We start from the raw sequence: 8,714 nt of genomic DNA, 5'->3' as shown, positions 1-8,714 counted from the left end.
TGTTGTCAGGGTAATGCTGGCCTTATAAAATGAGTTTGGAAGTTTTCCCTCCTCTACGATTTTTTGAAGGAGTTTGAGAAGGCTTGGCATTAATTCTCCTTTAAGTTATTATTATTATTATTATTATTATTAGTATTATTATTATTATTTGAGATGGAGTCATGCTCTGTCGCCCAGGCTGGAGTGCAGTGGTGTGATCTCGGCTCACTGCAAGCTCTGCCTCCTGGGTTCACGCCATTCTCCTGCCTCAGCCTCCCGAGTAGCTGGGACTACAGGTGCCTGCCACCACGCCTGGCTAATTTTTTGCATTTAGTAGAGATGGGGTTTCACCGTGTTAGCCAGGATGGTCTCAATCTCCTCCTAACCTCGTGATCTGCCCATCTCCCAAAGTGCTGGGATTACAGGCGTGAGCCACCGCTCCCAGACCTCCTTTAAATTATTGGTCGAATTTACCAGTAAAGCCATGTGGTCCCATGCTTTTCTTTGTTCGGAGACTTTGGTTAGTGAATCAATCACTTTATTATTATTGCTCTGCTCAGATGTTCTAATTTTTCATGATTCAGTTTTGGTAGGTTGTAAGTATCTAGGAATTTATCCATTTCTTCTGAGTTATTCAATATGTTGTTGTATAATTGTTTATAGCAGTCTCTTATGATCCTTTGTATTTCTCTGGTATCAATTGTAAAGTCTGTTCTTTCACTTATAATTTTATTAATTTGATTGAGATCTTTCTTTCTTCTTGGTTAGTCTAGCTAAGCATTTCTTTTGGGCATATATCCAAAGGAAATGAAATCACTGTTTCAAAGAGGTGTCTGCACCTCCATGTTCATTGCCGCATTATTCACAATAGTCACAATATTAAAGCAACCTAAATGTCCATCAATGGATAAATGGATAAAGAAAACGCGATATACATGATTATCTCAATAGATGCAGAAAAGGTTTTTGATAAAATTCAGCACCCCTTCATGACAAAAACTCTCAATAAATTACATATTAAAGGAACATGCCTCAAAATAATAAGAGCCATCTATTGCAAACGCAGGGTCAACATTATACTGAATGGGTAAAAGCTGGGAGCATTCCTGTTGAAAACTGGCACAAGACAAGGATGTTCTCTCTCACCACTCCTATTCAACATAGTATTAGAAGTCATAGCCAGAGCAATCAGGCAAGAGAAAGAAATAAAGGGCATCCAAATAGAAAGACAAGAAGTCAAGCTATCTCTGCAGATGACATGATTCTATACCTAGAAAACCCCATAATCTAGACCCAAAAGCTCCTTCAGCTGATAAACAACTTCAGCAAAGTTGCAGGATACAAAATCACTGTACAAAAATTACTACCATTCCTATACACCAGCAACAGCAAAGCCAAGAGCCAAATCATAAAGGCAATCCCATTCACAGTTGCCACAAAAAGAATAAAATACCTAGGAATACATCTAACCACGGAGGTGAAAGAACTCTACAATGAGAATTATAAAACCCTGCTCAAAGAAATGAGAGAAGACACAAACAAATGGAAAAACATCCCATGCTCATAGATAGGAAGAATCAATATCATTAAAATGGCCATACTGCTCAAAGCAATTTAAAGATTCAATGCTATTCCTACCAAACTACCAATGACATTCTTCACAGAACTAGAAAAAAAACTATTTTAAAACTCATATGGAACCAAAAAGGAGTCCAAATAGCCAAGGCAGTTCTAAACAAAAAGAACAAAGCTGGAGGCATCATGTAACCCAACTGCAAACTATACTGCAGGGCTACAGTATAAAACAGCATCGTACTGTTACAAAAACAGGCATATAGACCAATGGAACAGAATAGATAGCCCAGAATTAAGGCCATACACCTACAATCATTTGATCTTCAATAAAGCTGACAAAAACAAGCAATGGGGAAAAGACTCCCTATTCAATAAATGGTGCTGGGATAACTGGCTAGCCATATAAACAAGATTGAAGCTGGACCCCTTCCTTACATCACATATAAAAATAATCTCAAGATGCATTAAGGACTTAAATATAAAACCCAAAACTATAGAAACCCTGGAGGACAACCTAGGCAATACCATCCTGGACATAGGAAAGGGTGAAGATTTCATGATGAAGACACCAAAAGCAATCGTAATAAAAGCAAAAATTGACAAATGGAATCTACTTAAACTGAAGAGCTTCTGCACAGCAAAACAAACTGTCAACAGAATAAACTGACAACCTACAGAATGGGAGAAAAAATGTGCAAACTATGCATCTGATAAAGGTCTAATATCCAGCATCTATAAGGAACTTAAACAAATTTACAAGAGAAAAACAAACGACCCCATTTAAAGTGGGCAAAGAACATGAACAGACACTTATGAAGAGAAGACATACATGAGGCCAACAAGCATTTGAGAAAAAGCTCAATGTCACTGATCATTAGAGAAATGCAAGACAAAACCAAAATGAGATACCATCTCACGCCAGTCAGAATGACCATTATTAAAAAGTAAAAAAAAAAAAAGCAGATGCTGTTGAGGGTGCAGAGAAAAGGGAACACTTATACACTTTTGGTGGGAGTGTAAATTAGCTCAACCATTTTGAAAAGCAGTATGGTAATTCCTTAAAGAGTTAAAAGCAGAACTACCATTCAACCCCACAATGACATTACCGGGTATACACCCAAAAAAATACAGACCATTCTACCATAAAAATATATGCATGCAAATGTTCATTGCAGCACTATTCACAATAGCAAAGACATGGAATCAACATAAATGCCCATCAGTGACAGAGTGGATAAAGAATATGTGGTACGTACACACCATGGAATACTATGCAGCCATTAAAAAGAGCAAGATAATGTCTTTTGTGGGAACATGGATGGAGCTGGAGGCTCTTATCCTTAGAAAACTAACCCAGGAGCAGAAAACAAAATACCACATGTTCTTACTTATAAGTGGGAGCTAAATAAATGATGAGAACTGATGAACACAAAGAAGAAAACAACAGACACTGAGGTGTACTTGAGAGTGGAGGGTGAGTGGAGGGAGAGAAACAGAAAAGATAATTATTGGGTACTGGGCTTAATACCTGGATGATGAAATAATCTGTAAAATAAACCCCCATGACACGAGTTTACCTACGCAACAAACCTTCACATGTACCCTAGAACTTAAAATAAAAGTTAAAAAAAAAGAAAATGTGATATATATACAACGAAATATTACTCAGCTATAAAAAATCTACTATTTTCAATAACATAGATGAGTCTGGAGGACATTATGCTAAGTGAAAAAAAATGAGACACAGAAAGACAAATACTGTATGATCTCTCTTATGTAGAGAATCTAAAAAAGTCAAACTCACAGCATTGGAGAGTAGAATGGTGGTTCTAGGAGAGGGGCGTGGAGGAAATGGGAAGATATTGGTCAAAGGAAACAAACTTTAAGTTATAAGATGAACAAGTCTGTAGACCTAAAGTACAGCATAGGTGGTGATAGGTCTTAATTTATTTGATGGTGGTAACCATTATATAACATATAAATCAGATCATCCCATGGTACACCTAGAATATTTACAATCTTTGTCAATTAAATACTTTTTTAAAAAAACACAAATCTCTAATCAGTAAACTAACTTTAAACCTTTAGAAACTGGAGAAACAAGAGCAAACAAAAGTCAAATCTAGTAGAAGGAAGGAAATAATAGATTAGAGTGGCAATCTGTGAAATAGGAAACCAATAGGAGAAGCAACAAAACTCAATTTATTTCCTTGCAAATACCAACTAAACTGACAAAACTTTAGCTAACCTGAATTTAAAAAGAGAGAACAGGTAAACAACAGTGAAAGCAGGGCTATTACTACTGACCTTAATGAAATAAGAAATAGAATTCTATTAAGAACTGTATTCCAAGGAATGAGATAAACTATATATAATGGCCAACTTCCTACAAAACACAAATTACCACAACTGTCTTAAAAAGAAATAGAAAATCTGAAAATGTATATCAAGTAAAGAGATTGAATCAGTAATTTTAAAGACCTCTCCACAAAGAGGAGACCAGGAACAGATGGCTTCACTATGATTTTTGCCAAATATTTAAATAAGAATAAATGAGAGTTCTACTCAAGCTCTTCCAAAAAAAGTAGTAAAAGGACACTTCCTAATTCATTTTATGAGGTCAGCATTATTCTGATACAAAAACCAGATAAAGTCTTCACAAGAAAACTACACACCAATATCCCCTATGAATACAAGTGCAAAAATACTTAATGCATACAAACTGAATCCAACAGCATATTGAAAGGATTATAAACCAGGAACAAGTAAATTTATTCAAAGAATGTAAGGGTGTTTCAACATATTACTATCAATCAATGCAATAAACCAGGTTAATAGAATGAAGAAAAGAAAAATTATAACCATCCAAATTGATGTTTAAAAGACATGTGACAAGATCCAACATGCTTTCATGATAAAAACAGAAAAAAAAAATCCTAAGTGTAAAAGGTAACTTCTTCAACATGTTAAAAGGCATTTATTTTAAAAACTATAGCTATCACCATGCTCAGTTTCAAAACACTAAAAGCTTTCCCCCAGATCAGGAACAAGACAAGCTTTTATCACTGATATTCAACATTGTACTGAAAGTTCTAACTGGGGCAATTAGGCAAAAAATGAAATAAAAGGCATTCAAAATAGGAAAAAGTAAACCTATCTCTATTTGCAGGTGCGATAATCCTATATGTAGACAATCACATATAATCCACAAAAAAAGCTACTAGAGCTGATAAATGAATTCAGCAAAATTATATGATAGTCTAAAATTCAGTTGTTTCTACATACCAGCAATGAACAAAACAAAAAATAAAGAAATCTATGACATTTGCAATAACATACAAAGAATACCTGGGAATAAATTTACCCAAGAATGTGAAAGACTTGCACACTGAAAACTATAGAACATTGCTGAAAGACATTAAAGAAAACCTTTTAAAAATTGAAAAAAATATATATTTTTGTGTCTTGAAAGACATTATTCTCAAAATATCAATGCTATCTAAAGTGATGTACAGATTTAGTTTAATCCTTATCAAATTCCAGTGGCCTTTTGTGTAGAAATGGAGTAGTAGAACCATAAAATGTATATAAAATTTCAAGGGATTCTAAATCACCAATATAATCTTGAAAAGGAAGAACGAAGTTGGAGGAATCACAATTCTCAATTTCAAAAGTTACTTCAAAGCTACAGTAATCAATAGTGTTGGTACTGGCATAAAGACAGACACATAGACCAATGGAATAGAATAGACAGTCCAGAAATAATCCCCTGCATACATAGTCAAACAATTTTTTGGAAATTTTCTTTTAATTGACACATAATAATCGTACATATTTATGGAGTAGGAAGTGATATTTCAATAAATGTATACAATGTGTAATGACCAAATTGGGGTAATTAGAATGTACATCACCTCAAACATTTACAATTTCTTTGTGTTGGGAACATTCAAAATCCTTGTTTCTGTTTAAAAATATACTGTAAATTATTGTTGGAGAGTGTATTAATTTGTTCTCACACTGCTATGAAGAAATACCCAAGACTGGGTAATTTATAAAGAAAAGAGGTTTAATTGACTTACAGTTCCGCATGGCTGGGGAGGCCTCAGGAAACTTACAATCATTTTGAAAACACATCCTTCTTCACAGGGTGGAAGGAGAGAGAAGTGCCGAGCAAAGGGTGAAAAGCCCCTTATAAAACCATCAGATCTTGTGAAAACTCATTCACTATCACAAGAACTGGATGGGAGTAACCACCACCATGATTCAATTACCTCCCACTGGGTCTCTCTCACCACATATGAGGATTATGGGAACTACAATTCAAGATGAGATTTGGATGGAGACATAGCCTAAACATATCAGAGAGCTTCCTGGTAGCTGAACATTTGGAGGTTCCTGGAGCATGGCATGCCTACCTCACTCTACACATCTCTTCATCTTTATCCTTTGCAATATCCTTTATAATAAACCCATAAAGGCATTGAAGATATGTGATTGTGAGACAAAAGTGTCTACAAAACTATGGATGGTACAAGGACTTCACTTGATATTGAATAGTACCCAGATACTGAGGTGCAAAAAAACAAGTACTAACTCTGCAAGAATGGCAAGACAAGTTGGTGAACTGAAATATTGGTTTTCATCAAAAACAAGGACATCAGCTATTAAAGCAGCATTTAGATACTTTTCTTAAAGGCAAGAGTGGAGTGAGGGTATTTTTTCCTCTGTGTGGAAAAGCAGTTGAGATGAAATATTTTGCAGACTGGGGACACAGTGTACTTGGTGTGGAAATCACCAAGTACTTTTGGTGTGGAAATCACCAAGTACTTTTGGTGTGGAAATCACCAAGTACTTTTGGTGTGGAAATCACCAAGTACTTTTGGTGTGGAAATCACCAAGTACTTTTGGTGTGGAAATCACCAAGTACTTTTGGTGTGGAAATCACCAAGTGCTTGGTGTGGGATATGAGATTTTTTTTTACAGAGCAGAATCTTTCTTACTCAGAAGAGCCAATCACCAAAATTCCTGGAGCCAAAGTGTTTAAGAGTTCTTTGGGGAACATTTCATTGTACTGTTGCTGTATTTTTTATCCTCCTAGAGCAAATATTGGCAAATTTGACAGGATTTAGGATGGAAGAGCATTAGTTGCCATTAATCCAGCTGATCACAAATGCTATGCAGTTATAATGTCGTCCAACCTGGGTAAAGGGTTTCAGTACCTCATGTGTGTTCTTTCCTATGATCCAACTAAACATGCAGGCCCACCATTTTGTGTTCTACTTGCTGAAATTGAAAGGCTGTTCAGTACAGTATGTAATATTCATTGTCTTGAGAAGGTTGATGCTTTTGAGGAATGACATAAAAGTTTGGGAATTGACCACATTTTTAAAAGGTTGTATCTACTTACAGAAAAGTAAGTAAGATGTAAGCAAAATAAAGTAACATCAAAATGTTTTTGAGTTTTTGAATTTCTGAGCAATTGAAAATTATGCTGAGGCCTCAAAATGTAATGGATGAATTTTTTATTGCTTATAAATAATATAGTAGATTCTTGCTCAAAAATGCATAGAAGTTTTTAGAAGAACTTACATAGTAAAATGGTAAAGTAGCTCCTTTGAAGAGGAGAGTATGATGGTGAAAGATTATACCTGTGTGTCATATAGACTGAAAGACCTTTTAAAAATCAATCGGCATGTATTATTTGTATAATTAAAAAATAAAAGAAAAATGCAATGCATATTACATAAATATAGCAGACCTAGAAAAACCGACATTATTTTTTTTTTGAGATGGGGTCTCACTCTGTTACCCAGGCTGAAGTGCAGTGGCACAAACATTGCTCACTGCAGCCTCAACCTCCTGTGTTCAAGCCACCCTCTCACCTCAGCCTCCCAAGTAGCTTGGACCACAGGCACATGCCACCATACCCACCTAATTTTTTCTTTAATTTTTTGTAGAGACGAGGTCTTGCCATGTTGCCCAGGCAGGTCTGAAACCCTGGGTTCAAGCAATCCTCCCACTTCAGCCTCCCCAAATGCTGGGATTACAGGCTGAGCCACCACACCTGGCAGAAAAACTGACAATCTTTATGAAATTTAGAATGATTGAAGGACGTAACACTTCAATAGAGTTCAAGATGGTCCCAAGAGTTATATAAAAGATTATCTTTTACTATAAACCCTTGTGTTTTTACTCAAATTCTAGTATCCCTTTTCACACATATTCTCCATACATAATTTTAGGTGTAACAGAATCAATAAACAAATAAATTTTAATTAAATAATCCAGTCTATGTGAAGCAAAATATTCCCAAGTTGTACTACTTTTTTAAGTTACAAAATTATTCTTAACTACAGTGACTCTATAGTTCTATAGAATACTAGAATGTATTCCTCCTATCTAGCTGAAATTTTGTATCCATCGATCAACCTCTCCCTATCCTTTCCTCCTCCCTACCCTTCCTAACCTCTAACAACCACAATCCTACTCTTCTAATACTTTTATGAGCTCAACTTTTTTAGCTCCCACATGAGTAAAAACATGCAATATTTATGTACCTGTGCTTGATATTTCTTATTTATTTATTTATTTATTTATTTATTTATTTATTGAGACAGGTGCTTGCTTTGTTGCCTAGGCTGTAGTGCAGTGGCATGATCATGGCTCACTGCAGCCTTGACCTCCCAGGCTCAAGCAATCCTCCCACCTCAGCCCTCTAAGTAGCTGGGACTACAGACATGAGCCACTACACCTAGCTAATTTCTTAATTTTTTGTAGAGACAGAGTCTCATTATGTTGCCCAGGCTGGTCTTGAACTCCTGGGCTCAAGTGATCCACCCACACTGGCCTCCCAAAGTGCTGGGATTACAGGTGTGAGCCACTGTGCCCAGCTATGCCCGATATTTCACTTAGCATAATGTCATCTAGGCTTAACCATATTGCAATGAATGATAGGATTTACTTTTTTATGACTGAATAGTATTCCATTGTGTATATATACCACGTTCTCGTTATCCATTCATGTGTTGGCAGACCCTTAGATTGATTCCATATCTTGACTATTGTGAATAGTACTGCAATAAACATGGGGATTCAGACATCTCTTTCCTTTCCTCTGGATAAATGCCCAGTAGTAGAATTGCTGGATCATATCGTAG

At 35.8% G+C, this 8,714-nt stretch overlaps 1 pseudogene; it reads left to right on the top strand.

Moving 5' to 3' along the window:
- The first annotated feature begins 6,078 nt into the window (after positions 1-6,078).
- LOC101144603 (thiopurine S-methyltransferase-like) lies at positions 6,079-6,974 on the top strand (annotated as a pseudogene).
- The last annotated feature ends 1,740 nt before the right edge of the window (positions 6,975-8,714 follow it).

Source organism: Gorilla gorilla, chromosome X (assembly GCF_029281585.2).
Source record: "Gorilla gorilla gorilla isolate KB3781 chromosome X, NHGRI_mGorGor1-v2.1_pri, whole genome shotgun sequence".
Lineage (NCBI taxonomy): Eukaryota > Metazoa > Chordata > Mammalia > Primates > Hominidae > Gorilla > Gorilla gorilla.
Note: the sequence above shows the minus strand (reverse complement) of the source record. Positions and strands in the feature narration are given on the sequence as shown.